Source organism: Siphateles boraxobius, unplaced genomic scaffold (assembly GCF_051911475.1).
Source record: "Siphateles boraxobius isolate OS27281-9 unplaced genomic scaffold, OSU_SipBor_1 1, whole genome shotgun sequence".
Classification (NCBI taxonomy): domain Eukaryota; kingdom Metazoa; phylum Chordata; class Actinopteri; order Cypriniformes; family Leuciscidae; genus Siphateles; species Siphateles boraxobius.
This window is the reverse complement of record NW_027508699.1, coordinates 4697320-4705409: the sequence shown is the minus strand read 5'-3', so window position 1 is coordinate 4705409 and position 8090 is coordinate 4697320.

Genomic DNA, 8090 nt, shown 5'->3' with positions numbered 1-8090 from the left:
TAAAATACAAACAACTACTTCACAAAAAATAGCTTAAGAGCTACGCTACAATACATGTTTGCTACATCTAAGTTAGCCTACTTTATTTATTTTTTTAAATACAAAAGCAAAAGAGCAGATGTAATTAGATTAAATACACGATTGTCATAAAATAAGCATGTAAAAACATAAGAACAAAACTAGAAAACTTGTGTATGCAAAACTGTGGGGATCAAATATTCTGACAAAGAAAACCTGAAATCAACAACAATGTACTGAGCAAAGAAATTGAGTGGTTAAAAAAACAATACAAGATACATGATGTCAAAGAATCAGTGTCCCAAGAACATTAAAAAAACTTTAAAAATAGCCTAAGTTGTCTAGCTATATGTCAGATGGTTTTACCATGATATACATTAATAAAGTGTTTCTCAGTCCTCATGACCGACCTCCCAGAATGTCTAGATGTCTATTCAACGCACTAAGAAGCTGATGAGCTGAATCAGGTGTTTTATTTAGTGCTATTTCATTTCAGTGCAATGGGATGTCATCATAATGTGAGCGACACTGAGGAGAATGAAGAAGCTCTGCTGAAAACAACACAGGTGAGGTTGCAGCAGCGAAGGAAGCTCCACCTTCTGTGGACGGAGGACATTTTGGGAGTGTTGTTGGAGGTTGCTTTACTCACTATTCAGGGGGAAATGTTTACACGACAATGATGTATTAAAAACAGGCGACAACGTTTAGCTGCAGCCTAGAGATCTCCAAAACAGGGTGAGACTTCCTCCTATAGACAGACTGACACATGATACGCATGTTTGTTTTTTTCACCCAAACCAGTTCAGTGCAAACTCCACCCTGCAGACGATTCTAAAATTGTTTGTTCATGTCAATAACAGCAGGAACTATTGAAGGTGCACAGTGTCCTTCACACATATACTAAACAACCTCATGGTAACACACATGAAAGAAAAGTAATGCAATAAACATTTATTTAACATCAACTTTAACAAAACCCTAATGTACATTATAAAAACTAAGAAACATGGTTATTTCAATTAAAATACATGTGAAGGCTCACGCAGGGAATTCTGGGAACTTACATTTTTTGTTTTTTCACTGTAATTATACAATTACTTTTTTTTTCACTAAAAACTGTATTTAACAGTATTGAATTTAACAGTATTTTACAGTAAATGTAGGGTTAGATCCAATACATTTTCTATATTTAGTAAGGAAACTTACTGTTAACCAATGTACAGGTTTTTACCGTTTTTACATTCACGTAAGACATATATTTACTAGGATACTTGCCCGAGACGGGAATTTTTTTAAAATAATTTTGCGATACACAATATTATAAACACTTATTCAACTGAGCGATATTACTTACTAATTCATTGATCAAAATTTCTTGTTAGTAAATAGTAGTAGTGTTAATAATGCGTTACTCATTTGTTCCTGTGTAGTTATTCATTAATGACAGAACAGTATTCTAAAGTGTTACCTTTATTATTATTATCATTTTTATGTGACATTTGTTCCGTACAACTGTATATACATTTATTCGTTTTGTAGACGCTTTTATCCAAAGCGACTTACAAAAAAGAGGCAAACAAACACAAGAAGTGTTCAAAATACAGTTTAAGACATTGCTTAGGTAGCATAAGCTAGAATAGGGAGGGATTCAAGAAAAGTGAAAGCATATATTTTTTTATGGGGTTAAGTGCTCACGGAAGAGACATGTTTTCAGCTATCTTTAGAGTATTGTCAGGGATTTTGCATTCCGGATGAAAGCGGGGAGATCATTCCACCAGCAAGGAACAGTGAACTAAAATGTTCTGGAGAGTGATTTTGTGCTTCGAGCCATCGCTCACTGTCCGATCGTAGGTTTCTGGTAGGGATGTAGACTCATAAGAGCGAGTGGAAGTAGGAGGGAGCTGAGCCTGTGTTAGATCTGTAAGAAAGCGTCAATGCCTTGAACTTGATGCGAGCAGCGAGTGGTAGCCAGTGCAGGGAGATGGAGAGAGGAGTGACGTGGGCCCATTTGGACTCGATGAAGACAAGATGTGCTGCGGCTTTCTGAATCATTTCTAGAGGTTTGATTGCACACGATGGAAGTCCAGCCAGAAGAGCATTGCAGTAATGCTCATGTTCTTGTTTGAAGACAACAACAAACTGTTTTTTTGTGTATAATGTTACAGCAACAAGGGAAAGGGTTAGAATATTACTTTCTTACACTTCACCATTATTAGATTTGGTCTGGAACTGCAGGCCTATCGATTGTTTATGGATGAACCTCATAGATCGGTGCAATGTGAGCAACACTGAGGAGAATAAAGAACCTCCGCTGAAAACAACAGGTGAGGTTTCTGCAGCGAAAGGAGCTCTGCCTTCTGTGGACTGAGGACATTTTGTGAGTGTTATTGAAGATTGCTTAGGCAACCACAATTGACTACGGCATGTGCAGTAGGACAATGATAAAGCTGCAAGAACAACACTGGTATCTGCAGTACAGCTTTACTTACTATTTAATCACACAAAAACAGGAAGGATTTGTTAATACCTTGTTGTAGTGGTGATCATGAATTGTAAAAGTGAGCAAATGTGTCTCAAAAAAGTTCAAAGACTTACAAAGCCATTTGTGTCATTAGTTGCATAATTTTGAATGCCGTCTAAAAGTTGAGACATGCAGAAGTTGGACATCGCAGAAGATTTGAATTTCAGATGTGTCAGTGACTTAATACAATTACCCCCCTCCCCCCCCCAAAAAAGAAGGAGGCCAACTGTTACGGTTGGTGGTGCTGAGAAATGCCCACGATGAGGAAGAACGTTGGAAGGAAGACTTTAATCATCAAACACATTGGAACAAGGGAAAACACAGGAGAAATACAACCAAATATCAACAAGAACTGACGAAGACTAAGGGACAGCACAGGGAATATATACATGGAAAACATGGGGAGCTAACGAGACTGATTAACAAGACACATCTGAAATAAGTTAACTAATGAGGATGGTGATCATGGAAACAAGGAGTGGCGGGAACCTGAGCACAATGAAAACAGAAGGAAGTCCAGAAACAGACAGACATGTGACACCAACACAGGAATATAAATACCAGCAACTGAACACAAAACTGGTGGCAAAAAAATCAGTAACCATGGAAACTAACAAGACAATCAGAAACCAAGGGAGCTAATGAGACAGGAACTAAGGGTACATTTACATGAAAAAAATGTACAAAAAAAGTAAAGTAATTTACATATAGACAACAATGTTGTCAAACCGATCCCAGTTCCCACTGATTCAAAATAAGATGCAGTTTGCGTAGTTGGTAATGTCACTGTATAAAGAAACACTACACGTTTATAGACCGAACGCATAATACACATGCGCATTTTGTGTGTATGCGACAAACACTCTGACTCGGCTTTCATTGAGGCAGCGGTACCAGCCCCAGAGCCCTCTCCAGTCCATGAATCCGCTCCAGAGCCCTCTCCAGTCCATGAGTCAACTCCAGAACCCTTTCCAGTCCATGAGTCAACACCAGAGCCCACTCCAGTACATGAATCCGCTCCAGAGCCCTCTCCAGTCCATGAGTCAACTCCAGAGCCCTCTCTAGTCCATGAGCCAACTCCAGAGCCCTCTCCAGTCCATGAGTCAACTCCAGAGCCCTCTCCAGTCCATGAATCTGCTCCAGAGCCCTCCCAGTCCATTAATCTGCTCAAGAGCCCTCTCCAGTCCATGAGTCAACTCCAGAGCCCTCTCCAGTCCATGAGTCAACTCCAGAGCCCTCTCCAGTCCATGAGTCAACTCCAGAGCCCTTTCCAGTCCATGAGTCAACTCCAGAGACCACTCCAGTAAATGAATCCGCTCCAGAGCCCTCTCCAGTCCATGAGTTAACTCCAGAGCCCTCTCCAGTCCATGAGTCAACTCCAGAGCCCTCTCCAGTCCATGAGTCAACTCCAGAGCCCTCTCCAGTCCATGAGTCAACTCCAGAGCCCTCTCCAGTCCATGAATCTGCTCCAGAGCCCTCCCAGTCCATTAATCTGCTCCAGAGCCCTCTCCAGTCCATGAGTCAACTCCAGAGCCCTCTCCAGTCCATGAGTCAACTCCAGAGCCCTCTCCAGTCCATGAGTCAACTCCAGAGTCCTCTCCAGTCCATGAGTCAACTCCAGAGCCCACTCCAGTACATGAGCCAACTCCAGAGCCCACTCCAGTACATGAGTCAACTCCAGAGCCCTCTCCAGTACGAGTCAAATCCAGAGCCCTCTCCAGTCCATGAGTCAACTCCAGAGGCCTCTCCAGTCCATGAGTCAACTCCAGAGCCCTCTTCAGTCCACGAGTCAACTCCAGAGTCCTCTCCAGTCCATGAGTCAACTCCAGAGCCCTCTCCAGTCCATGAGTCAACTCCAGAGCCCTCTCCAGTCCATGAGTCAACTCCAGAGCCCTCTCCAGTCCATGAGTCAACTCCAGAGCCCACTCCAGTCCATGAGTCAACTCAAGAGCCCGCTCCAATACGTGAATCCGCTACAGAGTCCTCTCCAGTCCATGAGTCAACTCCAGGGCCCTCTGCAGTCCATGAATCCGCTCCAGAGCCCTCTCCAGTCCATGAGTCAACTCCTGAGTCCACTTCAGTAAATGAATCCGCTCCAGAGCCCTCTCCAGTCCATGAGTTAACTCCAGAGCCCTCTCCAGTCCATGAGTCAACTCCAGAGTCCTCTCCAGTCCATGAGTCAACTCCAGAGCCCACTCCAGTACATGAGCCAACTCCAGAGCCCACTCCAGTACATGAGTCAACTCCAGAGCCCTCTCCAGTACGAGTCAAATCCAGAGCCCTCTCCAGTCCATGAGTCAACTCCAGAGCCCTCTCCAGTCCATGAGTCAACTCCAGAGCCCTCTTCAGTCCACGAGTCAACTCCAGAGTCCTCTCCAGTCCATGAGTCAACTCCAGAGCCCTCTCCAGTCCATGAGTCAACTCCAGAGCCCTCTCCAGTCCATGAGTCAACTCCAGAGCCCACTCCAGTCCATGAGTCAACTCAAGAGCCCGCTCCAATACGTGAATCCGCTACAGAGTCCTCTCCAGTCCATGAGTCAACTCCAGGGCCCTCTGCAGTCCATGAATCCGCTCCAGAGCCCTCTCCAGTCCATGAGTCAACTCCTGAGTCCACTTCAGTAAATGAATCCGCTCCAGAGCCCTCTCCAGTCCATGAGTTAACTCCAGAGCCCTCTCCAGTCCATGAGTCAATGCCAGAGCCCTCTCCAGTCCATGAGTCAACTCCAGAGCCCTCTCCAGTCCACGAGTCAACTCCAGAGCCCTCTCCAGTCCATGAGTCAACTCCAGAGCACTTTCCAGTCCATGAGTCAACACAAGAGCCCACTTCAGTACATGAATCCGCTCCAGAGCGCTCTCCAGTCCATGAGTCAACACCACAGCCCTCTCCAGTACATGAGTCAACTCCAGAGGCCTCTCCAGTCCATGAGTCAACTCCAGAGCCCACTCCAGCCCATGAGTCAACTCCAGAGCCCGCTCCAATACGTGAATCCGCTACAGAGCCCTCTCCAATCCATGAGTCAACTCCAGAGCCCTCTCCAGTCCATGAATCCGCTCCAGAGCCCTCTCCAGTCCATGAGTCAACTCAAGAGTCCACTTCCGTAAATGAATCCGCTCCAGAGCCCTCTCCAATCCATGAGTTAACTCCAGAGCCCTCTCCAGTCCATGAGTCAACGCCAGAGCCCTCTCCAGTCCATGAGTCAACTCCAGAGCCCTCTCCAGTCCATGAGTCAACTCCAGAGTCCTCTCCAGTCCATGAGTCAACTCCAGAGCCCACTCCAGTAAATGAGCCAACTCCAGAGCCCACTCCAGTACATGAGTCAACTCCAGAGCCCTCTCCAGTACGAGTCAAATCCAGAGCCCTCTCCAGTCCACGAGTCAACTCCAGAGCCCTCTCCAGTCCATGAGTCAACTCCAGAGCCCACTCCAGTACATGAATCCGCTACAGAGCCCTCTCCAGTCCATGAGTCAACTCCAGAGCCCTCTCCAGTCCATGATTCCGTTCCAGAGCTCTCTCCAGTCCATGAGTCAACTCCAGAGCTCTCTCCAGTCCATGAATCCGCTCCAGAGCCCTCTCCAGTATGAGTCAACTCCAGAGCCCTTTCCAGTCCATGAGTCAACTCCAGAGCCCTCTCCAGTCCATGATTCAACTCCAGAGCCCTCTACAGTCCATGAGTCAACTCCAGAGCCCACTCCTGTACATGAATCCGCTACAGAGCCCTCTCCAGTCCATGAGGCAATTCCAGAGCCCTCTCCAGTCCATGAATCCGCTCCAGATTCCTCTCCAGTCCATGAGTCAACTCCAGAGCCCACTCCAGTCCATGAATCCGCTCCAGAGCCCTCTCCAGTATGAGTCAACTCCAGAGCCCTTTCCAGTCCATGAGTCAACTCCAGAGCCCTCTCCAGTCCATGAGTCAACTCCAGAGCCCTCTCCAGTACATGAGTCGACTCCAGAGCCCTCTCCAGTACATGAGTCAACTCCAGAGCCCGCAGCAGTACATGAGTCAACTCCAGAGCCCTCTCCAGTACAGGAGTCAACTCCAGAGCCCTATCCAGTACATGAGTCAACTCCAGAGCCCACTCCAGTACATGAGTCAACTCCAGAGCCCTCTCCAGTACATGAGTCAACTCCAGAGCCCTCTCCAGTACATGAATCTGCTCCAGAGCCCTCTCCAGTCCATGAGTCAACTCCAGAGACCTCTCCAGTACATGAGTTAACTCCAGAGCCCTCTCCAGTCCGCTATAGGGGCCGTTCACATTTGCGCGCTTAAGTTTGTTATTTCAAATGTAGGCTTTTGAAAAAACTTTTCAGAATGCAGCAAGCACACCAAAGGTCATGTGACAAAACCAACGGATCAGCTTTAGCCTTTCCATAACAACACTGAAAGCTCGGCAGAATTAATGCAAGGGCTAGAAATCAATTAGTTCTTTGCTTATACTTCCTCGTCATCATGGAGAGCGCAGTTCATGGTTGCATAGCAACGACAGACGCCATGGGAGCGCAAGCACTTGTGGAAAGAAGGAGACTTTCCACACGTTTTAAACACGATATGTGAACGGCCCTTTACAGAGTTGGCAAATAACGATATTTTTGTCATCCTTGATGAAATACTTCTACACATCTGATTTTTGTAGTCTAGTGACGTTCACCATTTTGAATTCATTTATGGTTGATGGCATGCACGCTCGAATGTAGTCGAATGTTTACGGCAGCGCCGACTAGTGGTTGAAGTAGTCGATCTCTCAACTACCTGACTAGTATGTGCAAGCCCGAGTTGTAATGGACTTTTATCTCTAAGATCTGTATTTCCATTGTTGCTTTGTTCACCTCATGTTTCCCGTCTGCTCTGTTCTCTTGTTTGTTGCCATGGACACTCATTTGACCACACCCATCTCCTTATCAGTTTCCATAGTAACTCATTAGTTCATTGGTTCTGCTCAGCATTTATAGCCCTGCTTGTCATTAGTTTGGATGTCAGTAATTGTATTCACAGATTTTTTATTATTTTGTTTTCTCTTGTCCCATGCATCGTTGTTTTTTATTGACTTTGTAGATTATTTTAATAAATCTCACTGCACGTGGATCTGTTTCCCAGCCTGCATGAATGCCTCATCATTACACAATCAAAAAACTGTAAAATTTGCAAAGGAATTTTTTAAAATTGTATTATTATTTCCTAAAAAGTATTGTTGTTGGATGAATCTTACAAAAATACATCCATGTTATGTTTCCACCGCAACATCAGAAGAAAAAAGGCATTAAATAGTATTTTTAATGAAGAATATGAAGCCCATTTTAAGACTTAATCCTGTCATTTTCTTATATCCTTTGTTTTTGGGGTCTATTGTCCTGAGACGGTATAACGCCAAGAAACAAAAAAATTTAATTTGAAAAATTCTATTCTAATTTTTTACCTTGAAAGATGTTTGAAAAAAGGAAAACTCAACATGTGAGCTTTTTACTAAATGGTTAAATGTACAGCTTCATGTTTTTTAATGAAGTCATTAAATCAAAACATTTGTAGAAAATGGTATAGTATAGCCTATATAAATG